This window comes from Centrocercus urophasianus, unplaced genomic scaffold (genome assembly GCF_019232065.1).
Source record: "Centrocercus urophasianus isolate 14NV4802_14NV808 unplaced genomic scaffold, USGS_Curo_1.0 seq_5, whole genome shotgun sequence".
Classification (NCBI taxonomy): domain Eukaryota; kingdom Metazoa; phylum Chordata; class Aves; order Galliformes; family Phasianidae; genus Centrocercus; species Centrocercus urophasianus.
Window position 1 is genome coordinate 8,456,636 of NW_024885088.1, and position 24,986 is coordinate 8,481,621.

Consider the following 24,986-nt stretch of genomic DNA (forward strand, 5'->3'; position numbering starts at 1 on the left):
GCACTAACCTCCTATTTGTACTTCAGGGCAGAGTACCCTGGAAAGTTCATATTTTCTATTGCTTTTAAGCATTTGTGATGTACTACTTCAACCAGTTAAAAAGCATCTTTTCAGCCAGGCCTTTGGTCTTCCCCTGCCAGTGACAGCGAGCTGTTTTGCAACCTTCCATTTTTTGATTCAAAGGGCAGTGGCTCAGGTTGGCAATGCATAATGATTCTTGACTGTTTCTTCATCTTGTTAATCACATTATCCCCTCAGCTTTTCATGGAAGCTATCATGAGCTGCATCTGACATGACGCTGGCTCAATGTTGCAACTGGTTTTAGTTGGTAAATCTTAATCAAGCTTGCTCACTTTTCCCAAACTTCACAAAGAAATTTCAATAGATTTGTAATTTGAATGTAATTTGTCTTCCTCTTGGAAGAATTTTTGCAAGAACTGATGCTAATCAAGCTCTCTGTTCAGTATGCTGGAAGATAGCACGAGCAATATTTCTAATTCTGTGCTTCCCAGAAGCATTGTTTCTGGTTATTTTTCAAACTGCAAGATCACTGTTACTGGAAAAAGCTACTCTTGATCCCCATTTTGTGTTAAGCTGGAAGTTTAAGTATGGATTTTTCAGTTAGACAGAGGTTTCTGCAGTCCACTGAGATAGATATTTACATTAAATGAGATGTAGGCAACCAAAACCCTGTTTACCCATAATTATTTGAAATGTTATCAGTCACTTTCAGCAAATATAACTTCCTTGGTTAAGAACTACTTTCAGTGGTTTCTTTCCTTGTAAGTTTCCTCCCACTATACTTCCAATGAATGAATTTAAAACATCTTTGCTTGAACTTGTGGATTCTTTGTAAGGAAATTTTTAAATGAAAGCTAGAACTTCAACTGTCATGTTAAGTGTTCTAACCCACCATGAGACTGCTGTTTTCACAAATAGCAAGATGGTATCTTCCATTTATGTAGGTGATGAAGTCAGTGTGCCCTATAACCTATATCTTTGCATGAGATGAATAAGCTGAACTATCTAATGCCACACAAATATCCTTACTCTAGCTCTGTAAATAATAGAGAGCTGTTGACATACAGCTTGGGTAACTGGAACTTTTTATGATTCAGGTTGGCCTGAAGAGCCTTATACTTAGATTACAGCTCAACATTATAGTAAGAGTAGCAAAATGCACATTGCATAGATGCTAGGCAGAATGAGGTGAAAACCCTTTAGAGAATCCAGCTAGTTTTAAAGCTTAACTAGTAACACCCAGGCATGCAAACACATACTCAGGAAGCTTTCTGACAAATGGCAGGCACCTGCAGCCTTTAAACATCTCAAGAATGGCATTAGAGACAAAAGAACTGCAGCTGTGAGTGCAGGATGTAATCCCTCTCCCTCTGGAGGTCTGCTTAGTGCTGGTACTCATTCAGTCAGTAGTGATCACCTTACCTAATGTTTCTGGGGCTTTTTTTTTTCAGTGCTAATAAATTGATGATGGTAAATAGACAAACACACTCTTGTTAAATTAATTAACGCTTGTACACGCTGCGTGATGATCCATATAAAAGCATCACTTCTTGCTTATTCACAAATCGGGTTGAAAAGATCTTTCTGATACATATCTTTAGTAGCTGGAATGAGAAAACCAGCATTTGTGGTTGAGTAGGTAGGTTGTACATCTCTTCATTTTTTCTTCTTAATAGCTGCAACGCAAGTTGAATGACAAACGCACCACGACATTCTTCCTCATCATTTTAAATGCAGAGCCAAATAGATGGACTTTAAGCAGACAAGGGAACACCGTTCTTTGTACTTCAGAGGCCGGTGTAGGAACAGTTGGATTTACCCCTCCCCCGTGATTTTCTCTAGCCTTTAGGACCCCATCCCAGCACCGCGCCACTGCCGGGTGGGAGGAGGACAAGAGTAGAAGACAGGAAGGGGCTCGGGGAGGCGCTGAGGAGCTGCTGCTCACCTCGTGCGCCACGGGCAGCTCGGAGCTGGCAGCGGAGCCCCGCCATCCCGGTAAGGAGAGGAGCTGCGGGGAGAGCCTTTGCTTGTACTGTCTACTGATGCCTGGTGGCATTGCGGGCGGGTTGCGGGCGCGGAGAGGAGGCGACGCCGTGGGCTGTGGAGGCTAGAGACAGGGTGGCCTGAATGTGGGGCCTGGGATGTCTCCTCGCCCACACCCAGTAGATTCCCACTGTGGAGGAGCGGAGCCCCGGCGGCCTGAGCCCTCCACCCTAGCTCTGAGAGGCGGTGAAGGAAAAGACGGCCCAGAGTCTGCTCCTCCCTCCCTCGGCCGGATATATAGTATAAAACCCAGAAGGGGAGGAGAGATTTATAATTTTTTATAATTTTTTTTTTTTTTTTTTTTTTCCTCCTTTCTCCACCGCCTCCTTTTCTTTGCCGGGAGTTGCTTACGTGTTAGGGAAGGTGGGGGCAGCGGTTTGCAGACGGGAATTGGTTGGAGAAGCGGGAACCGAAGGTAACGAGCCGCCAGGGGCACGAGAAGGAAGCAGAAATGTTAAAAATAATAGTAATAAGGAAAAGAAATAGGGTGGGGAGAAGATGAGGAGGCCAGGCTGTGAAGGGCTGACGTGACTCGGGAACGGGAGTCGGCCGGGGGGAGCGGGGCCGGGCCGGCTGCAGCCCCCGCCGCTGCGGGAGCCGGGCCGTTCTGGGCCACGCTTGGCGGGAAGCGCGGGCCCCCGGGCAGCCCCTGGTGCTGTGTGGTGCCGCGGTGGAGCGGAGGCCCGAGCCTCTACGTAGCTCTCGCTTCTCGCTGGGGAAGTTGAAGCCGGGGCGCAGCCCTACGGATGAGGAGTGAGGCAAACGGTTCCTGCGCTGTTTCACAGCGAGGTTTGCTCTGCATAGGGCTGTTTTGGAACGCAGTGCTGTCGGTAAATAAATAAATAGAGAAACTCTAATGCAGTTTAATGGGAGGCTTGCCGTTTTAGTTTTCCTGTTATTAGGCCCTACATTTGAGGGGAAAAAAAAGAAAAGAGTATAGTGTTAGACAGTGAGAGTATAGTGTTAGACAGTGATAGACTTCTAACTGTATGAAGAGGTCTTGTTCTGAAACTTACTGCTGTTTTGTTTCTTGATTGGGAAATTACTGGATATCCCTGCTGCCCATCCGCATACCATGAAGATTTAACCCAAATTTCATTGCAGGATCCTGGGAGGATCTCCCCAGGTTTCTAGATACTAGAGACATGTGACCTCATCTCCTACAGCTCTTTGCAGTTATGTTATTACTCAGAACAGTTTACTTTTTACATGTTTGCCTCGGTGCCTTTTAAGGCCATTACTAGAGAGACAAATAACTAATGGCACAACATTACCTTGCAGTGAAACAGAAGTTGATTCGCCCAGAAATATCTCAGCACAGATTCAGTCAAAAGAAATATTTTGGACCTTATTTTTAACATCAGTGAAATTTATTAATAGGCTGGAGAAATCTACTCCCAAGTCCATATCTGCTGTAGTTCACTCAAATTTAAATTAGCGTAAGAGTAAAATTGAAATATGCAGTAATCCCAAAGGTAGCCTATCAGAATCCCAATGCCCATGTTGCTTCAGAGCACAACTTCCTGCATGTGCATGCATTCTCTCCACTTGATAAGAAGCTTATGTCAGTTGAGAAAGATGCTACTGGAGTTTGTTTTCATTTGCATCTACTTTATCAAAACCATCATCGTTTTTTCTGCTTATCTGTAATGTTCTTAAATAGGAAAAATTCACGTTTTGTTCATGACTGTGTAATATGCTCATCTTCACTTTAAAGTAATTACACAGTTTTGAAAACTATAGATAGTTTTTTTAGTGGAGCTGTAGAATCCTTATTTTTACCTAAATCTCCAGTGCCTTAATCTTCCACTGTAATTTTGTAGAAACAACAATTTAAAACTTTCCCTCTGTGTTTTGGGGTATTTGTCTCTATTCTCTATAAAACATGGAAAATTTGGAGGTGGATGGGATGGGGAGAGCTGCACTCGTTCAAAGGTATCTGAATTAAACATGAAGCAATAGCAGATATAAGCCAGCCTTTCTTTATATTTAGAGGATGTTTAAGGATACATCACATCTGATACTGTAACAAAGCTACAAGTTCCTAATTTCTGCCAATTTGGGTTCCAGTTCTAATCCCTATTAAGGTTTGTTTAGATGAGTCATAGGGAAAAGCATTTTTTAAGAGTGCTTAAACAGCTTGAAAATAGTGTATCAGCCTGAGTAAGGAAAACCTGTAGAGAGTTATTTGGGGGGGGGGGGGGAAAGGGGAAAAAAAAGAGAGAAAAAACAGCTAGAGAGAGACTGATGGAAAGGTAGTAAGTAGGGAATTACCTGCTAACAAGCATAAAATTAGCAGCTTTATAAACTTCTAATGGTTTCTCTGAAGTCAGTTCAGATTTGGCAGACACGGCTTATCAGAGCTGGCTGGGTGGAGGATATTGTTCCGATGTAGGACTGCTGGCATGGAGAACATTGGTGATGAGAGAGTGGGAGGTTTGTATTAGTAAATATGGATTATGTGACCAAAGGCATTTGATTGGCATGGTACAGCGGAGGAACATGAATGAGTAGTTGATATCTTCAGTAAACTCTGACGCTTCTATCTTCAGTTCCTAAAACAGAGTGTAATTCCAACAGGTCAGTCTGCGATGTTACGCTGTAAGAAACTTTTGAAATTTTTCCTTTCCACCTGCAAAATTACTAATTCTTACCAGTTAAGATTATTTTTTCTAAAGGCAGACGATCCATCCCTTTGATACATTAAAATTACGTGAATGAGGGAATAATGAAAAAGGGGAAAAAATAGCCAACAGCTTTTAAAATGGGGAAGGGGAAGAGAAACTAAATTTTATTGTTGATATCACAGATATGAGTAGTTTGTAGAAGACAAAGGGTAATGCTGCGGAGATGAGGAAGCCACTGAGTGCTTTTCTTACCTGGGGAATATTGCTAATAGTGTTATTTTGCTTTGCTGTGTTAATAGGGAAATGTTGGGGATAATGTTAGCATTGTTCTGTAACTGCATTATTATCCCATTTTTACTATTTAAAACTACAAATTTTCTTATCCCCAAAGCTTTTGGGACCAAGAAATAGTCTTAAGAAATGCCAGTTTGATCATCCAATGAAACTAATGCTATCTAAGCTGTTAGTAGTAGGCAGTTCAAAGAATCAGGTATCTATAAACATACTTAGAAGTAAGCGCTGATCAAAGCATGCTGACTTCCCTGGTACAACAAGCTGTTCTATAAAGGTAGTTCTTGCCTTGGGCGTGTGTTCTTCATCTGTACAAAAGTGAAGCTGGTGTTGAAGGTCAGCAAGATATGCCTCTCAGTAAGGCAAACAGTGTAATTCTGTGGTCATTTTAATTTACCACAAATGTAAGCTGCTGCTGGAGGGTCAACCTGCCCACATTGCCTCTGGCTGCAAGTTCCTCGTCTTTCACTTGTGCTGGTACTATCGTTTGTGGCCGCACGCAAATCCATTCTTGTTGCTGTTGGCTGGATGCATTCTGGCACTGATTCAGTGTCTGACTGAAAGTCAATGGAGACGTGCTGTTGGAAAGCGCGGGCCAGTCCTCTCAGTGTTCCTCATAAGAGGAATCCCAGACTAGAGATGATTGTACTATAGTGTAATGAACTTGCCCTGTCCCATTTAACGATTCTGTATGCTTTCCTGATTGGGTTTTGCTCGCATCTGGCCTATTAAGAGGATGAAGAGAGAATTTGTTAACCATTGTCCACTTGTGTAGCTACACCCTGTGAGGGCCTGGTGAAGCTAGTAAAAGAGGAAACTCAAAGGACAAAAGGGTTTTGTAAATAGCTGTGCCCTTGAAGGCAGTAGAGCCTCACCGTAGCATGCTAAAAACATTGCCTTCCTGTGCTCCAGATGCAGATCTCTGAATGTAGGTTTTGAGTCAGTTCTGCTGCTGTTGCTTGCAAACCCACTTATCCTATATTTAAATTGCAGACTTCTTTAGCTGCAGTATGTCTTTGCTGTTCTGTACTTTGCTGTACTGGGCTAATGAGGCTCAGACTTATGAATTGTTGCTATGATGATTATTTCTTGGTACAGGATGATCAAGGCCACAGAACCAGTCATGGGGCAGTGTTGCCTGAATTTGTTGTTTCCTCAGAACTTTTGGTCTTCTGTGAGTCAGTTGAGATGGATTATTGTGCAGTACTGCCATGGGTAACCATGCATTGTAGCATCAAAGCCCTCCCTGATAACCCACCTACAGCTGGCAAAAGTTCATTTTCATTTGTTATCACACCAAAGCCTGTAACTCGTGTTTTTAATACCTTCCAAAATAGACAGGCTTTTTTTTTTTTTTTAAAAAAAATAAAATTAAAAAATCTGATCTAAGTATTGCTTTCAAGCTTTCTTTAGAAAATGTAGTTGTCTTTGAATGATATACTTAGACTACAGTGTCAAAGTTACAGTTAATTAGGCGTTTACATAGTGAAATAGTAGTAGAATCTTCTGTATGTAGGCATATAATTAATTTTGTATTGCTAATTACTGGAGGCTGGAAATCCCCCCACCCTCAAATTCTTGGTTATGTTACTTTTTGTTAAAGAATGAGGCATATTAAAGGTTTAGCAAAAATACCTGTAATTTGTCTGTGACTGTGTTGAGTTCTAAGCTTTTATTAGCTGTCTTTCGTAAGAGTTGCTTGTAGATGTGTTTTGCTGTGTGCGTACCTGTGTTTAGGCAGTTACAAGTGACTGGAAACCATGTAGGATACTGGGTTTTCTCCATTCTTACAGAAAAAGATGTGTTGTGCTTATTTATGAATAAGCTCTTGTGTTTAGCTCAATTGTTTTCTGCTGAGCTGCACTGAAAACTCCCTTTTTTGTTTTGTTTTGCTTTTCTGAAAATAGCTGCAAAACCTGTTGCCTGAAGGAAAGAGATTTCCTGATTTCATTTCTGGTCCTGTAAAGAATGTAGATTTATTTTGCAGTAGCTTATTTAGGAGGGCTTTTTCTTATGCAAGGGGCATTCTATATGGATACATTGTAGTGTCAGTACTGTCTCTATAATATTCCTTCAGAAGTTGCCTTGATATTGTGAGCAAAATCATGAAAGTGTAAAGTGATTGCAGTGTTGTTACTTTTTAAAAAACAAACAAAAAAGCAACCTCAAACCTTAGGTGGTCAGTAAGGGAAAAGTTCTCAAAAATAATACAGTTATACTGTTTAATAAAACAGAAAATGAAAGTAAGGGTTATACTGAGATTATATCAAACTAGTTCCGTGCAAAGATGTGATGTAGACAATGTTTCACATCTCTTTTCAGCTTCTGGCTGCAAGGACACTGAAGTCCTGGAGCATGCCTAGAGAGGGGGCGACAAAGCTGGTGAAGGGGCTGGAGCACAAGTCTTATGAGGAGCTGTTAAGGGAATTGGTGTTTAGTCTGGTGAAGACAAGGCTCAGTGGAGACTTAATTGCTCTCTACAACTACCTGAAAAGAGATTGTAGCAAGGTAGGGATTGGCCTCTTTTCCCAGCTAACTAGCAATAGGACAAGAAGTTATGTGTTTAAGTTGCACCAGGGAAGATTCAGGTTGATTAGGTGAAATTTCTTCACAAAAAGAGTGGTGAGGTACAGGTTGCCCAATGAGGCAATGGGGTCACCATCCATAGAGGTGTTTGAGAAATGTGTAGATGTGGCACGGAGTGACATCATTAGTGGGCATAATGGTGGGTTGATGGTTGGCCTGGATGATCTTAGTGGTATTCTGCAACCTTTATGATTCTGTGATGGTTAGCTAGCTTTCATCAGTGGCTTAAAACAGGCAGGGCTTCTGTAGTGAGGCCGAAGAGGTCTGGAGGTGGGATGAAGAAAATGAACAAGTATGCTCTGCTGATCCTGTCCTGGCTTTGTGGCAGCCGGTGAGGTCAGCAGTTGCTGATTTTCTTTAGTGAGACAGGGAGAGAAGAGATGGGGAATCACTTTTTCTGCCAGCATCAAGCTGAGTCAGTAGAAGAGCAGAGCCAGGGACTTCTGCAAATCTTTTCAAAACCATCTGCTTTTACCACCTGTCATTGCTTATTCACCAACGTATAGTCTTATTTGGAATTAGCATTAAAAATCTTTAAGTATAAAACCAAATACGTTTCTTCTGAAGTTCCTTCATGATATGTCTGTATTTCTCATGGGGAGCTAGAGAAGTATTTGTTCTCTGTAGGGGGAGAGAATTTGCATTTCCAACATAAAGTGCTTTCTGATGTTGTTCATACTGTGAACAGGACTGATTTTGGTTATCAGCCGATCTGAAATGGATTATATGATTCAATTCTGTTTAAAAATAACTTAGAGGACAATTTTTGAGGGTGAAGCTTTGTTACACAAGCAGTCCTTAGCAAAAATTCTACTGCATGCAGTGACATCAGCTACTTCATTGCTTCTGGCTTTATGCTGTGGGAGCATCACAGGCTTCTAGATTTCCTTTGGTTACTGAGTTGAATGTCAGTGCCCTGAAGTCCCTGAGTTCTTTGTTGGACCGAAAAAATTTTTGGAGAAGCTGTGTTTGCAGGTCATTACCAGGGCACTCAGACTTTCACATAGTCACATTTCTAAATGGAATGTGACAGAATTATACCTTTAGACATCCTTTACTTCACATATATGCAGCCTCACTGCTTTACTTCTGATGCTGCAGAATTTGCTTTTTTTTTTTTTTTTTTTTTTTTTTTTTTTTTTTTTTTTTTTTGACAAGATCTCTGTTTATGCAAACCCAGGGATCTGATAGTCCCATAGTCTAATGTTGCACTCGCTAAATCCATTTCTGTGGACTACTGCTGGTCTTTTCAGGGTATAGCTCTTTGCCCCATGATCTTTTCCCAGTAATGTACGTACACTATTGCTTTGTTGTTTTCCCGCGGAGTCCTTCAGTTTGCCATTTGCAAGGAAATGAGATGCCAGATCAAGATGTTATAGATGTTGAATGACTCTGTCTTCTACTGGTGACCTCTTTCAAGTGCCCATTGCTTTTATCTCTATTAGATACTCCAGAACAAGCTGAATGTATTTATACCCAACTGGTGTGGCACAAAGTGCCAGTGAAACCCTCTGCCTTTTAAATGAAATTGTCTTGGCAACACTTTCAAAGAGGGCTTGGAGTGCACAGATATCAGGCTGTTTGTGCCATGCTCTGTTGTACACATCAACTCAGTCATTAAATCTTGTGCATAAATACAGTAGCAAACCTGTGAATTTGTTGAAAAACTTTCAGAGTTCTGCAGGTAACTAGTGCTTTTAACCGTAAAACCATGTTTAGTTGTATTTCTGAGTTGTCTTCATTCTTATGATTCTGTTCAGTGGCTACTGCCTTTCCCACATATTCTCAAAGCAGCCATTGGTTTGTTGCATATGCCTCAATTCAAAGTTTTTGGGAATGCTGAAAATCCTAAGTAGTATATTGATTTGATGGGAGGTGTTGGATCTTGATGTCTGTTTTGGCTAATATTTTTTTCATTTCCCATATTTCCTAACCAATGTGTTTTCTCTCAGGCATTTTGTTTTGTTCTTTTGCCTCATTCTAATATCTAGCTCACAGAAAAGATGGGGAGTCTGTGTTCTTAAAGACTGATTTTGTCTGAGGTGTGTGGCTTCACCTTCACTTTGGCCTATCGCTGATCATTGCTATGTGATGTCTGGTAACAGCTATCTATGTATGAAGGAACTGTGAATAGAATTTAGCCCATGTTCACCATGTTCTGAAGCTGTTTTATATTTATACTAAAACCAATGCTTCACAGGCATGTGACTCAAATCCTGTGCACTGCTGTTTGCTAGTTAGTTGATAGGCAGAGAAATGCTTTCTCTTCTGGGGTAATACTGTTTCCCGTACATAAGACACTGAATGTTTGGTCCAGTTTTTCTAGTGAATTTTTGTACTGGGCCATATACAAAGTGAGATTCAAGCAATCCTGTTTTTTTTTTTTTACAGAGGGTAAAGCTGAATAGTCTTTCACTGGAAAGCCTAAAGCTTTGTCAAGCTCAGGGGTTTTCAAGAACTGATTAGACGCTGCTTACTGCTGATGAACTTTTTTTGGCATGCATGTCGGGGATCAGATAAAACTGCACGCTTCCAAGATGATGAAATAACATCCTGTATTTAAGTATGAAATCTCTGGACTCTAATCAGCAATGATACTGGTAAACCAAGCACACGTGCAAAAGTAAACTCTGGTTTGGCAGCAAGGCAGTAACTATATAAATCTGCTTTAGCTGCTCATACTGCAGCAGTGCAAGTATGTGGGGAGGTCATAGTTGTCTAGTTCCTCTCAGAGAAGGCCTTTGCCTGTTATTGTTATATTACTGTAGTTCTTTCAAATAGTATATAGCTGTATATTTAACTCTGAACACCTTTCTGTCATCCTTTCTGCAAGACTAGACTTCCCTCAGACCTGACTGTCTAGATAATAGTGAGGGAGGATGGATTTCTTTGTGACTGTTTCTGCTTTACTCTTGAAGTTGAATACAGTTTTGAACTCTCGTTATTAAAGGCTGTAGGCTAGCACATATATAACTCTCCATAGTTCACCTTAAGATATGAATAGTCATGTTGAAGAGTAAAAGGGTAACATTTCATTGCCAGAGTTTTCATCATTGACTGAGTCCTTGAAAGTGAGGAAGTTATTACCATCTGATGCAAAATTTTATTTAACAAAAAACAAGGAGTGTAGTTCTCACTAACATTTAATTCTCATTGCAATGTGGCGGATGAAAAGCTGGTCGTGAGCCTGCTGTGTGAACTTGCAGCCTAGAAGGCCAGTAGTGTCCTGGACTGCATCAAAAGAAGGGTGGTCAGCAGGGCAAGGATGTTCCTCCTCTGCTCTGCCTTTCTGAGGCTCCATCTCGAGTACTGCCTCTGTGCCTGGGGCCCCAGCATAACAATGATGTGGAGCTATTGGAGCAGGTTCAGAGGAGGGCCACAAAGAAGACCAAGGGGCTGGAACACTTCTGTGTAGAAAGGTTAAGGAAGTTGGTCTGGTTTAGCTTAGAGGGAGAAGACTTTGGGGAGACCTCATTGTAGCCCGTCAGTACTTGAAGAGAGCTTACACGTGGGGTGGTAGCCAACATCTTACACTCTCAAAGTGTGACAAGAGGGAATGGCTTTAAACTGAAACAGGGACAATTTAGGTTAGATGTTAGGAAAATATCTTTACTCAGAGAGTGACGAGGCACCTGAACAGATTGTTGAGAGAATATGTGGATGCTCCATTCCTGGAGGCGTTCAAGGCCAGGCTGGATGGGGCTCTGGGCAGCCTCATCTAGTGGTTGGCGACCCTGCCTGTGGCAGGGAAGCTGGCATTAGACAATCCTTAAGTTGTTCTCCTACTCAAACCATTCTGTGATTCTATGCAGCTCTTATTCTGAAAAATGAAGTGAAGTAATCAGGTGCTCTTCATATTACACAAAATGACAATTTTCACTAGTGTCTCATAAGTAGCTTTTGTGTTTTCTGTAAGGTATGATGCAAAAATGTCTTATTTAAAAAGCGATTTCTGAACAAATGTGACTGAAAAATAAAGTGTCGTCTTTATCTTCCAATACATGAGGTTGTAAACCAGCATCTGTAGGAGACAGTACCTTGAGTTGAATGTTTCTTCATTGTTTACATCAGCCATCTAATGTATTACAAAAAATACTTGATGTAGTTTTAGCCGGGGCATGTATGTTCTTTTCTTTGTGTAATTTTCACGTTTATCCTAATATATCTCACTGTTCTGTTGGATTCATAAGAACAAAGTATGCTGGGTCACAAACAAAGTCGTCTGCATCATCTTGAGAAGGTTTTCTGCCAGAATGTATTAGTTAATATGTTTGTCTATTTCATTTGTCCTTTCTTTGTATGCCCATATTTCTTGTCTAGTGCTGCAATAGTAATACTCAAAAACAAAGGGAGCGGAGCAAAGGATGCGAGTAATAATCTCTGGAAACCAGGTAGACATGGTAGATTTCAAGTCACAGATACAGAGGTCTGCTATATCCTCAGTGAAGAGAAAGATGGTGCTTTGCATCTGTTTTCTATTTCACTGTGACCAATAACTATGCACTTTAACACAGTATAAATGTGTTGTATTAAAACATAGTGTAAGGACTAGCACCTTATACTGTGTAAAGGGCTTGGTGTCTCTTGTTCTAACTTAGTACTGATTATTGGTAACAGAACAGATGGAATTTGTTTTTAGACATCTGGAAGGCAATGTCATAGTGAATATCTGGGTCCTCTAATATCTTGACTCAGAAGCTACTAGTGATGTGCCTTCAACCGATTGAAGTCCCTCATAAATTAGGTTTAAAAGGATACGTAGCAGTTGTGTAGTGAACATTCAGGAAGCTTTCCTTACAGGTTTATTAGGACAGTGAAGGGGACTCTCAGTGAATTTCCTTCCTTCCCTTAGAGAAGCTACATCTTTGCAGAATCTAAATGTAGCCTAGTAATTTTATTCCTGGTAGGCAAGTATGAGCTCATATGTTAAAATGGTGCGCTACTATGTTTCTTCATTTGAAGATACTGTTAAGGGTATGATCAAAAGTTTTCTTCTCGCTTGTGGGTATTTCTAGACTCTCTGCTCTCCCTTAACATGCATTATTGCTCTAGTGAACTAGAGAGAGATTTTGCTTCTTTTTTTTCCAGTATCACTGGCTGCTTGTGAAAGATACTTATTGCTAGATGATTGCCCATTAAGACTGAGGTAAGAGTGCTTTGATGTTGTAAGAGGATGAGGTGAGGATAAATACCATTTTCTCAGAGCCCAACTGGTATGGAACTGAATGTGCCAGGAAGAGATGACCTTTTTTGCAGTGTGGCACAGTGAGTGAGAGGTGCAATACATTTCTGTTCCAAATGTGATTTTTGTACAGAAACAAAGATTATCTAAAGAAACATAATCTAGAAGTGTTGTACAGCAAATGGAGGATACTTTGTCCTTGAGAAATACTTAGAAAAGCTGATTGTATTCAAATTCATCAGGATGGATAGGATTTATCTTAGGATGCTGAGACATGGGTGATGGAATTGCAGTGCAGCTTTTCTTATGAAACAAGATGCCAGGGAGATCTCTGAAGGTTAGAAAAAAGCTATAATTTCATTCATTGTTAAGAAGAGTAAGAAGGTGAAGCTGAGGATCTACAGGGCAGTCAGCCTTATCACCACCTCTAGAAATATTGTGAATCACATCTGCCTGTAACTTTTTTTCAAATGTGAAGGATGGGATTGTCATTGGGAACAGTCAAGTCAGGTGTGCCAAGAACAAATCATGCTTGAGCAATCTGAGTGCCTTTTGCACTGACCATGCAGATGAGGGGGCATCAGTGGATATAGCATTCCCTGACTTCAGTGGGATGTATTCACTAAGGAAGGTTTGGAATATTAATTGAAAGTATACATTTGTCGGATAGACTGAAAATTGCCTGGATATTTGGATTCAAAAGGTAGCCATCAGTTGCTCTCTTGTTTCGTTGTTGTCACCAACAAGTGGCCTGTGAGGGATCAGTCAGTACTTTGTATCTGACAATTATCTAGATAGTAAGATAGAATGTCCATTATAAAAATTTGTAGATTGTGTTATAAAGGCAGGAGAGAGTTTAATAAATCAAGTAGTAGAAATTCATCTGGTCTTTGAGATGCCTGACCTCTGTAACAACAATTTCATGAAATTCAGCAAGAATAAACTTTGTGCCTGTGTAAAACAGCTATAAATTTTTCAGCAGGAAGTGAAGACTTCTACCTTCCTGGATAACATGTTAGTGGAATTTCTCCTTGGAAACTTCCAAGGCTCACCAGTCCAAATTGTGGATGACCCAATCTAGCACTGGTGACAGACCATTTTCAAGCAGAATGCCGAGGTGATCATCTCCAGAGGGCCCTTCAGCAAACTTTTCTGTGATTCTCAGAAGTCTGTTTGAGTCAGTCTGCCCAGGATAGCAGGGCCTCTAGTAATGTGGAGGAAGAATTTTGTGTGGTTGTGACATTTGTATGTGTGCAGTAGTGGGCATGGAATGATGAACAGTAGAAGCCCCTCTAGTAGAAAGATTTTTCTCCCTATCATCTGCTTGAATTCTGTCTCTGCTCAAGAATTCCTTAATTCCATGTGTTATTACGTGGTTTTATGTCACTTAGCGTTTTTCAGATTCCTGCGCTTTTGGCTCAAGTGGGAAAAACAATGTTTACATGATCATAGGAATCTAAGTAGTTTTTATTTCACTTGAGTTAAGGTTATTTATTAAGAATTATATCTACTTATCCATTCCTTCTCTTTTCCAAAGTGCATCAGGAGGTAAAATCAGATGTCAGGATCACGATAGATCTATTTTCATAGATCAGTGTTTATGATGATAGGTTTGTTTTCAGTTATGTTGATTCCTATTAGTTCTGCAGCACTGACTGACAAATGCTGCAATATTTAATTGCAGGTGGTAAGGGATGAAGGAAAAAATAGACAACTTAAAGCCAGGATAATTGAGAGTATGGTTTTATCAGTAATCCAAGATAGGAGTGGAGACAGACAGAATTGGGTCAGACTTTGCACAAGTGAGTGGCAGTGTCATGGAGTGCACCCTGAATGCCATCCCTCCCATGGGACTGCTTGGAAAAGGTTTTGCATTCATTTGTTGGTCATCCTTTGAGTTTCCAGATTAACATCAATGCCAATTGCGTCAGGGCCATGTAAATGTGACTGTGTTACTTCTGATATCTGTCCCAAACCTGTTTTATTTCTTTCACTTGATGCCTGAACAAAGAGATCCTGCAGCCCGGAGATATCTGGGAGTCAGATCACATTAGAGGATTCAGATCTCACTTACGTTGTCATAACTGTGTAGAGAAAAGGATTGTAAAAGTAATTTTTAAAAAATTGTACTGAATTCAGGGGATAGTTTAGAAAAGCCTGGATTTGAACTTTTGGCTTTAGCTGACGCTAGCAGATTTGGGAAACAATGCTCAAGTAACTAAAACAAACAAAACCTTACTTAACGTATGGTTATGGTCTTTTATTTCCTTGTTCTGTGTTTTTTCATGAAGTAGTTTTCCAAGCTACACCTATGTGATTAAAGTAGGCATTGCTTTGATTTAGTGCACCCTATTCTGGTAGAATGCAGTGCATTTAAAAAGAGATAATATATCAAATTAATGCTCTGGGCAGACGTGGATTTTTCTTTCTGTGGTTGGTATTGCTATCACAAAACTTCCCTCTGAATCACAGCTAATTAGAAAAGTTGCCGTTCAAGCTATATGTGGTAAATCTTATCTGTGTTTATCACAAAACAGAACAACCTAGTTTCAAATGAAATGCTTGTATTAATTCCTGCACAAACTTTGATCATTTAATGTTACTGTTTATTTACTTCAAGGAATAGTTTTCTTTTTAGAAAATTTCTATCATGAATTGGTAGAAGTTGTTCCTACATGTGCACAGGGTTTTTCCACTATCAGGATTTAGTATGCTTGTTACAGCTTATCTTAAGCATCATGCTTTGCTGTAGGAGTTTTACAGGAAGGAATCTTGATGTGCCTCTGCCAGATAAATTTTCGCAAGAGTATAATTATGATCTAGTCTAGATCTCCAAGGACACAAATTTGGGGCAAAAAAGTAATTCAATATGGGAAATCATAAAAGTATATTTTGTGGAGGGGTGTGTGTATGTCTGTGTGTGTGTGTGTGTGTGTGTATGTATGTGTTTTCATGTTTTCGATTCAGAAATAGAAGTAGTAACTAGAGAGTAAATGCTTTGGGTACAATAGTGTCTTGGTCATGGTAGTCCAGGGCTATATCTGGTGTTTTTCAGCAAGTCAAAGCTCTGAGCAGCTCTGTCTGAGCCTCAGCAAGCCTTAGCCTGCATTTGGCTGTGTTTACTGGCTGATTTGTGCTGTCCCTCTGCTGTTTAGGTTGTTCTGCATTATTGTCTCCTGTGTGCCTGTTGTCTACCACATTGCATAAGCTACATGAGAGTTACCTCTACCAAAGAATCTGGTTGTTAGATTACAGACGTAAACTTCCATACTCCTAGCAATGGTATTATATAAACTTGCTTCTGTTTCTAGCTAGTACACATTGCAAGAGACTTTATAAAATTAAATTATAAAGAGACAGCAGCGAAGGTAAGAGTGCAATAGTGTAAAATCCCAATTTGATCCCGAAGTTGAAGCATCATTGTTATGAAAGCGAATGCAGAAACCTGTTTAGGGCTTTGTGGTTCTCTTGTGAATTCCTTGGATTTGATCTGCTGTTTTGGTATACCTCAAAGTAGTCTGGCTTGTAAACCACACCAGGGTTTGTGGAAACAGGTGATTAACAAGTAGCTTCCACATGAATGGTAACATTATCTGTATTTATTGTTCCTGTTTGTCTTGTAATATGTTGCCTGCTGATTTGTATTATTTAAATTCTCACTTTGTGCTTAGACTTTGGACTGGTTTTTATTTGAAACATGAAAGGTTTGCAAGATGAAATATGAATACAGTTTCCTGAAGGACCTTTGTCTATGCGAAGATAAGAGAAATAGGGCTCTGGGGATGCTTGTACTGAAGTGGCCTAACTGAAGTTAATGTGATCCCATTCCTCTTTTTTTTTTTTTTAAGAGTTATGCAGAACACAATCACACAAGCCTCAGACTGTAACTTACTTGCTCCTCTCCTGAAACTGCCAGAGCAGAATTGCCCCAGTGGTAGTTCTCTTTCCATACTTGGCATTCTGGGTTATGAGGAAGAAGGAGACTGCTTTTATGTCATAAAAACTTGTAAAGAAGTAAAATCACTTGTGTCTCTGGAGAGAAGACCATGTGCATCGTGTGGGTAGCGCTTTACAATCTGAGAGCATCACTTTGCACAGATGTTTTTTTCAAATCTGAACGTATTTGAAACAAGGATGATTGGTGTGCGAGTAGCAGCAGTGCTGTGTGGACATTTGAAGACATCAGGAACACACCAGTGCTTGTAAATCCTGTATTCAAGCTGGATGCAAACTAGTTATCACAGGGGTTGGCATGGACTTAGTACCTACAGCATGCTAGTAGTCAACTCCCTATTTGGAACACTGATCCCAATGAAAACTTTATAAAAATGCCACCATGAGATTAGAAACTACGACACAAACTTTGCAGGCAAAAAATATTATGCAAAACCATATATAAAAGTGGACCCTATCCACTTAGCAACTGGGCATTTCTGCAACCTTCTATGAGGAAATGGAGTCACTGCATACTGCTACTGTAACAACTTGCGGAACTGCTACCGGGCAGAGTTTGAAGGCAAAACTTTCTTTCCATTTCCTTATGAGCCGATAGCCTTATTAAAACTGGTAACTGTAAAGGCAGCTGGCTTATATAGTGACCCTGAATAATTTAAACAGCTCAGAAAAGGGTGTGTACTCTCCTGCTCGTTAGTTAAATGGATAGATTTTCAGTGCTTCAAATCAGCCAGTATGTAAGAGCTCCTGTATTCTGCCTAGTAGAAGGGAAATGCACTACATTGCTGGATGGGATTTTATTAAGTGACTCAAGTAATTGCTTTCATTAACGTACTGATGACACCTGTAGCTGTACAGAGTTTTTTACAGTTATTGAAAATACTTCATTTTCTAGCTAAAAGAAGTGTATCAAATTCTGTATAAATACAACCAGGCAGTAAACAGTCTCTTTTTAAGTTCCTTGCTGTAAGATTCTTTTATTTAATGAAGCACAGGAACTGAGCAGATGAGTTGGGAACGCACAACCTTTGAACCCTTCCTCGCTTTGACTTACAGACATTCATACAGACATACAGATTTGGCTTCAAGGGTGATTCTCCTTAAATCCTGCTCTCCTCAAGTGTAAATGTTTTCATCAGGTGCATCTCTTTGTGAAACATAAATCACTTCTACAAAAAAGAATAATTGAATAATTAAAAATAGGACAAACGAGCAAATCTGTTTGATTTCATTATCTATACTCTTCTCACTGTGGTGATCAAGGCTGTAAAAACGGAAATTCACATGGTATCACAAAATCCAGGAAATAGTTACTGAGGGGGAAAAAAAAAAAAAAGAAGATCTGCTGCAGGAGTTGTCCTGGTGTTGCTAAGGATAGCAATATTACAATAAAGTGTAACAAATACATAGCTATAGCTGAAAACAATGTATGTCGTCTAGGTTGGTATCTACTGACAGCTGTAGCACAACTTTCCATGAGTGTAACCTCTCGATTCATTTTGTTTATATGCAAAGCAAATTTCTAGTTTTTATTTAGGATGAAGTCTCTGAAATCTTGTAATAATTTCTGCAATAAATGTATTGTTAGGCTGTGAGTACAAAATCTGTCAGAAAATGCAACTCCTCATCCTTGGTTTACTGCTTGGTGCAAAATACTGACCTGGTGAGATCATCACTTGGGACAGCTGAGCTTTTCTCTGTATAGTTTTCATTTTGATTGTTCAGATTTGTTTTGTTTAGGAAAACCTGTTGTTTCCTTTGAGCACAGTGTAAGTAATTATTTGTCTTGTTCATATAAGCTTAAGGCTAATACTGTAAATCACACCAATTTTTTTTTTTTCTCCATTTAAATTTTATTTTATTTGGTGACATGCAGTCAAATACTCTTTTGCATCTTAGACCTGGATATCTAGTACTAGGTAGTAGAAGAAAGGGGATGTTTCCATCTGGTTCACACATGAGCGTCAGTTTTATTTCATCAGTCTTTCTTAACCCTTTGTTATCCTAAGCTTACACTTCGAGCTTGTCTTTTGAACCTTTCCAAAGATGGAAAGGGAAATTTAAGAAATTTTACTCGGTTTTGTGACAATTAATTGTCTGTAGACTTCAGATTTAGAAATTATAGGTCTGAATACCTTTTAGTGGATTTGGTTCAGGTAGTTAACATTTCAAAGCAAATGAACTTGATTTGGTCTCAGGTGTGAAGGGCCAGGTATTTAACTTTATTTTCTAATAAATAGCAGTTAACAGCTGCTAATTATATCTTAATATAAGGTACATTTAGAGTGCCTTGAAATTATACGTCAACACAGTAAGCCATGATTTTGATGCAGCAGCTGACACTCCGTGAGTTCCTCTCATTACTACTCCAGTCAGAGACCCATTTTGACAGGCCAGAGGCTTTATCCTTATATGAATTTTTCTTACTGTCCTTTTTATGTGTGAGTTTTAGATCTATGAGTACTGAGCTTAGATTTTCAAGGTACGATTGGAAATAGCCTAACATTTGTGTCCTAAGGCCTTCTTCACCAGACTTGCTGCTGTAACTTCCTGCTGCTTAATCTTCCTCTTACTTCTGTTATATTTTTCCAGTGGAGCCAGTTATCTTGATGAAGATTTTTGGGGTTTTTTTGCTTTTTTGGATTTTTTTTCTAATAACTGGCAGGCTGTTATGTGGCGTATAGTCAGTTGCATGCTTGGATTAAATTACATTGCTTGATTTGTCAATCTGGCTGTTGTAATGTTTGGAAGATGTCTCAAAAACTATTTCATATATATATATACGTATATATAGACTTAATTTCTTTAATCATTGTCAAAACATGCCTAAGTAAAACCACAAAATAATTGTTAAAAAAACCATACAAAAATACATCTTTTACAAGCAGACCATTGACTGTCCTGCCTTGAATTGTGGAAGCACTAATTAATACCAAACTGTCCTTTTGCAAATAAGCCTAGTTTTGGATAAAGCTTGCTTTTTTTCTTCTTCTTCACCTTGCCTAGCATTAAAGCAAAAGCACCTTTGTTCCAGGCTTTTACACATGCATGCCAAACACGCTTCAGAGTGATCAAACAAAAGCTTGACAACAACTTTGGCTTATGCCTGTTGAATTAGTAAACTTTGTGTACCACAAGCATTGTTGTAGATTAAATTTAAAAGCAACCAGCTTTCACTGAGTGTTTCTCTCCAAAGCAAAACAGACTGAGCGAACGCTCCCACCAGTTGACCAGCGCTGGGAAGATCCTATTGGAAAATGAATTGATATTCTCTTAGATGGCTGCAGATCTTTGCAGCTGTGTTGGAGTACAACTCTGACACAAAGAACGGATTGCATGGGCTGAGAGCCTCACTTGTGTTCCGGTCATTAGCATCTTTTGGGGCTGAGGCCAACCTGAAAGCAATGGGTAGGAAGCAGAGGACTTATGAGGGGCTGGCAGTGCCAAGATAAGATTCTTCTTTTGAGGTTTGGCTAGAAGTGCAACTTCTGGAGGGTAGTCCTGCTGTGATGGCGAATACCAAATTTCCACTGCTCACCAGCTGACACAAACATATGAGAGAGCTGAGCTTTTCCTTTCTGTGTCTAAAGGGGGGGGCTAAAAGAAAGAAAAGGACAGACTTCTGAGAAGGGTCTGTTGTGGTAAGAACCATTGGGAAATGGTTTCAAACTAGAAGAGGGGATGCTTAGATTGGATGTTAAGGGAAAAATTTATTTTCAATAATGATAGTGAATCACTGGAACAGGTTGTCCAGAGAGGTGGTGGGTGCCCCATCCCTGGACACATTAATGGTCCAGCTGGAGGGGACTGTGAGCAGCCTGATCTACCTGTAAATGTCCCTGTTCATTGGAGGGGAGTTGGATTAGATGACCTTTAGAGGTCCCTTTCAACTCAAGCAGCTCTTTGAAAAACCATATACTTAGCTCTGAAATCTGCTTTGAAGAAAATAAGAAAATAGAGGGGAACTGTAGATGTCTCTTCCACTCTATCTGTAGGTTTTGAATTCAAACTTCACTGGACTGTAAAATATTCACAAAACCTGGCAGAGGCTTACTTTCAAATTTATAAGGTCAGTATCCTCTACATAATTCTTAACTGTATTTGAAGTACTACTGCATTATTTCTGTGATTAATGAGAACAACTAAAAACCTAATAATATTAGGATTGTAACTGTCTCACAGACTTTCCTTTAGACAACTGAACAGATCTTTTGCAGCTACGTCTAAAAATTTATTTTACATAGTCTCCAAATGCTTTGTTTATCTTTCAGAAATTGGAAACTTTGTGTTTTCTGGAAACAGAAATAGAACTTTGTATGAGGGCAGTTCCAAAGGTAATGCCTTCTATTTTATTACTTTGGCCCACAATATCAGAGGCAGATATTGGTGATATGGCAGTAGAGGTTGAATCTTCCTGCCAGTATTCCATTAGATTTTGTTGCCATGCAACAGGTGGCAGGGGCAGTCTGACAAAACAGTGTCTGATATGAAGCAAAGGTGTCACTGAATTCTTCCATGCAGAAAAAAATGGCACCCATTGAAATTCATCAACACTTGCTGAATGTTTATGGAGACCAAACAATGGATGTGAGTACAGTGAGTGATGAATGATGCATTTTGGCCAAGGTAATAGCGGCAGTGGATCAGCTCTGCAGTTGTTTGTGAGCACAGCATACAGTTCGTCGCTGGTGAGAATGCATAGCGAACTGTGGTGACTGCACTGTAAAACAGTGTTTTGTAGCTGAGAATTTGCTCTGTCAAAGTGTTGTTATACTCTTTGTATCTGTTCTAATTTCCATGGAATTAGGTAGCTCTGAAAGTAATGCCTCCTACCTACTTGTTTTACTTATAAGTAGAACTGAGAAGGACCTGAAAAAATTTCTCAGGAAAATTCTCTGTTTTCTTCTTTGTTTTGTTTTGGATTGAAAAAACTTGCAATAAACTGGTTTGTCATGCTGTCTTTCTAATTTTTATCTCTGAATGATTTCTGCATTCATAAACATCAGATGATTCCTCATCATGCATTTTATTCAACCAAGGACTGCTCCTAATAAGTGCCAGTGAGAATTAAAAACTACTACTTTAGCTGCAAAGTCACTATAATTCAAAATGTTACCTTTAGATCTAAACTTTTCAAACAGTTCTGACACTTAGTCATGTACCTACACACTGTGTTTTATGGCCTAAGCCAATGCATTTATGTACATAGCAAAGAGAAATTCCCATTAAAAATGTTTTGCAAATGGTCTGGTTTGTTGTACTTACTATGCTCCTATGTGTGGATAGCTAGTAATTCCTTGTCAAAGACAGGGCAGACAGCGCTAGCGTATGTTACACAACTCAGGAAAGAGATGTTTAAGATCTGTAGGAGGGTGGTGCTTGCAGTTATTAAAAGCCCTGCCAGGTTTGTTTTTGGTGTTGTAGGTGTTGTCACCCTATCTTAAAACTCCAAAAAATTTGGGATCAGAATTGTACGGATGTTAGGACTAATGGTCCTCAGAATTAAGTGAAAATGTTTCACTTAATGCAATGTGAATGTAACTATACATTCAGGCTTATGTACTACTTTTGTCCTTCAGCAAAAGTCATGAAATATGGGGTGTACTGCTCTGTCTCTTCTTAATCATCACGAAACCTTAATTTCCCCATTTATCCTTTCACATGATTCACTCTCTAGCAGGTCTCAGGGGTAGAAATATACTTGCTGTGAAAGTCAGAAGTGATGAATAAACTAGGCAAGGTGTGTGCAATATTTTTCATTTTATTATGTTGTCATTTATGATACTTGCCTTACTCAGGAATATTTTGTACAGGTGAGCATAAGATATGATTGACAAGAATGTTTGCCCTCTTTTACTGGATTTTGGAATATTTTCACCATAGAAAGGATTAAGAAAATAAGAGAAGGAATATCCTACATTTCTTGGTCCTAAGCATTATGCAGTAAGTATTCCTATTTTCTGCTGAACGCAGTAGTTTGCCTTTCTGGTGAAAAGCAGCAGTTCTTAATATGCATGCAGTATCCCAGCATGACAGATTAAAGAGAAGAAAATCACATGTGATAACAGAAGCAGCATCAAAATTTCATTTTATGTTTCAGTATTGATAATATACCAAGCTTGTGACCTCAGTCTCAGAGTGCCTGAACAGATAACTGTTTGTATTTAATGATAGCAGGGTTGGGATTTTTTTCCATGTTAGATTCTGGTTTTATCTTACATTGCTCCTTACACTGTTAAAATAGGAAAATCAGAATATCTCCATATTGGTCTTTATTTATAAATCCTGGCATGAAAACTTCATGAGGCTCATCCTTAGAGTATGTAGGAATGACAAATCCATATGAAATATTATGGCTAGCATTAGATATTAAAAACAATTTTAAAATAATTTTTAAAAATAGGAAATAGAAGTATGGTTATTTGCAGTCTAGTGGAGGAAAAGACAGTTGTAATGGCCACAGCTTCCTGACACATTCATGTACAAGTTCTAACGCGCTTGCATCTTTCAGTTTATTAGCATATAATTTCAGGAATAAAAAGCCTTTGATTATATGACCTTAAAGCTTTCAAACTCCAGCTTTCCACATTCTAAAATACAAGATGCATTGTTTTCCTTAAATTTCATCTTCAGTTTTTCAGAATATTACCTTGAGGATTTTACTGTTTGACTCTTCCTGCTCAGATATTTTTTTTATCATGATACAGTTAAGTAGTCTGATTATTTATGGTAACAAATATTAAATATTTGTTTATTTTCCAGAGAACCTTGATCAAATTTCCCCATGAGCGCTAAAGGGCTGCCTTCCATTTCTTAAAGTATTGTTACACTTCGTGCCTTGAGCCTAGATCTAGACCCACAGTGCTTAACACCTGTTCAGGCACTGAATGAGAGGCTTCACATTAAACAGCTTTATAAGAATGCTTTCTGAAGGTGAGGGTAGGAGAAAGCTCCTGTTGGAAGATATCAAGCCATCAGGAACACTGCAGTTCTTTGCTGCCTTAAATTTTATTGTCATTAATGTGCAGGTTGTTCATAAAACAAATCTGGTTTTGGTCACTGCCATGTCTCCCTAGCAGCTGAAAAGGAAAATGAAAGATTACTTTTCTAAGTCTTACCAGCTAAACTTCAGAAGTTCCTATCTGTGGTAGCTAGATCAATTCTGTTAAAGGTAAAGCCAAAAAAGCAGCCAATCAGGGAAGCATTTGTTGAATATTGTTTTGAGAGTTTTCATAGAAATATGGTAGAAAAGTGAGAGGTTTTATTAGAAGTAGTTAGCAAGTCATAAATCTTTCTTAAAAATAACTCTTCATATGATTCCTAATATCTGCCAGTGTGTAAGGAGTAGAGGCACGTAATGGTATTGGAGAAATGAAAAGAAATGTGCTGTGACTGGCTTTTTAGGTAATAACCTACTTTTTATAAATGGGATTTACAGAAAGCTTTTCTCCTGCTTTCCCCTGCAATGTCTGAAGATAGGTGGAAGCCTGTGTATTGTAGATTGCTACCTTGTGGCTCTTTCTATAGAATAACAGATATTAAACACATTTCTCATTTTTATACACTTCCCTGCTATCAAAAAAAGATACTTGCAGGTATGATTTTTTTTTTTTTCCTAGTAGCCATTATAAAAGCTTGCTAAATACCGTGTCACACAGGGTGTGTCAGAGTGGTACGCATAAAAAGTAATGTCTAAATTGTTGTTTCTGGTATAAGATGTTAAGTAGATCTAATGGAATAAATTTCCTTCCATATATTTGTACTTTTACTGCTAAAACATCCTTCTGCCTACTGCTTTAAGCAGTCAAGTTGTTGTCAAGAACAGTTATGGCTTTGGATAACACATTTAAGTGATGGGGTTGTGGGCGTGTGGCTGCAACTTTCCTACGTGAATTATGAAAACAGGAGTTTTTTCTTAACTGTGCAGCAAACAAATAAACTTTGCAAAATAGATAACAGACTGAAAAACATAGTTTCTCTGAAGAAAAACAGATTTCGAATTACTGCCACGCATATGGATTCTTAGCTGAGTTGAGATCCGCAGCTTTTCACCACTGGAAAGGATACTTTCACTCCTATAAATGTACAGTTCTAAATAATTATGAATCAGGTAATACCTTATGAATCAGGTAATACTGTGTATGTTAACTCCATTTGTATGGTACTAAAGACCAAATTCACAGAGAATACCAAACTAGAAGAAGAGAAGATCCTTAAATCATTGAAAAAATAGCACAAGTTGGAGTTGGGTTTTATCCTCCTTCCTTGCAGAAAAGACTAGA

General features: G+C 39.1%; 1 protein-coding gene across 4 annotated transcripts in view; it reads left to right on the top strand.

The window, feature by feature from the left end:
• Window positions 1-1,957: 1,957 nt before the first annotated feature.
• Window positions 1,958-24,986, top strand: part of FAR2 (fatty acyl-CoA reductase 2) — a 135,469-nt gene continuing 112,440 nt past the window's right edge. For 2 of the 4 annotated variants that reach the window (XM_042835030.1, XM_042835032.1), the window contains exon 1: window positions 2,354-2,479. The gene's annotated coding sequence lies outside the window, so the exon portion shown is untranslated. Of the gene's footprint in view, window positions 2,017-2,353; window positions 2,480-24,986 lie in introns of those variants that run through there. The other 2 variants (XM_042835031.1, XM_042835033.1) reach the window with 2 other exon arrangements.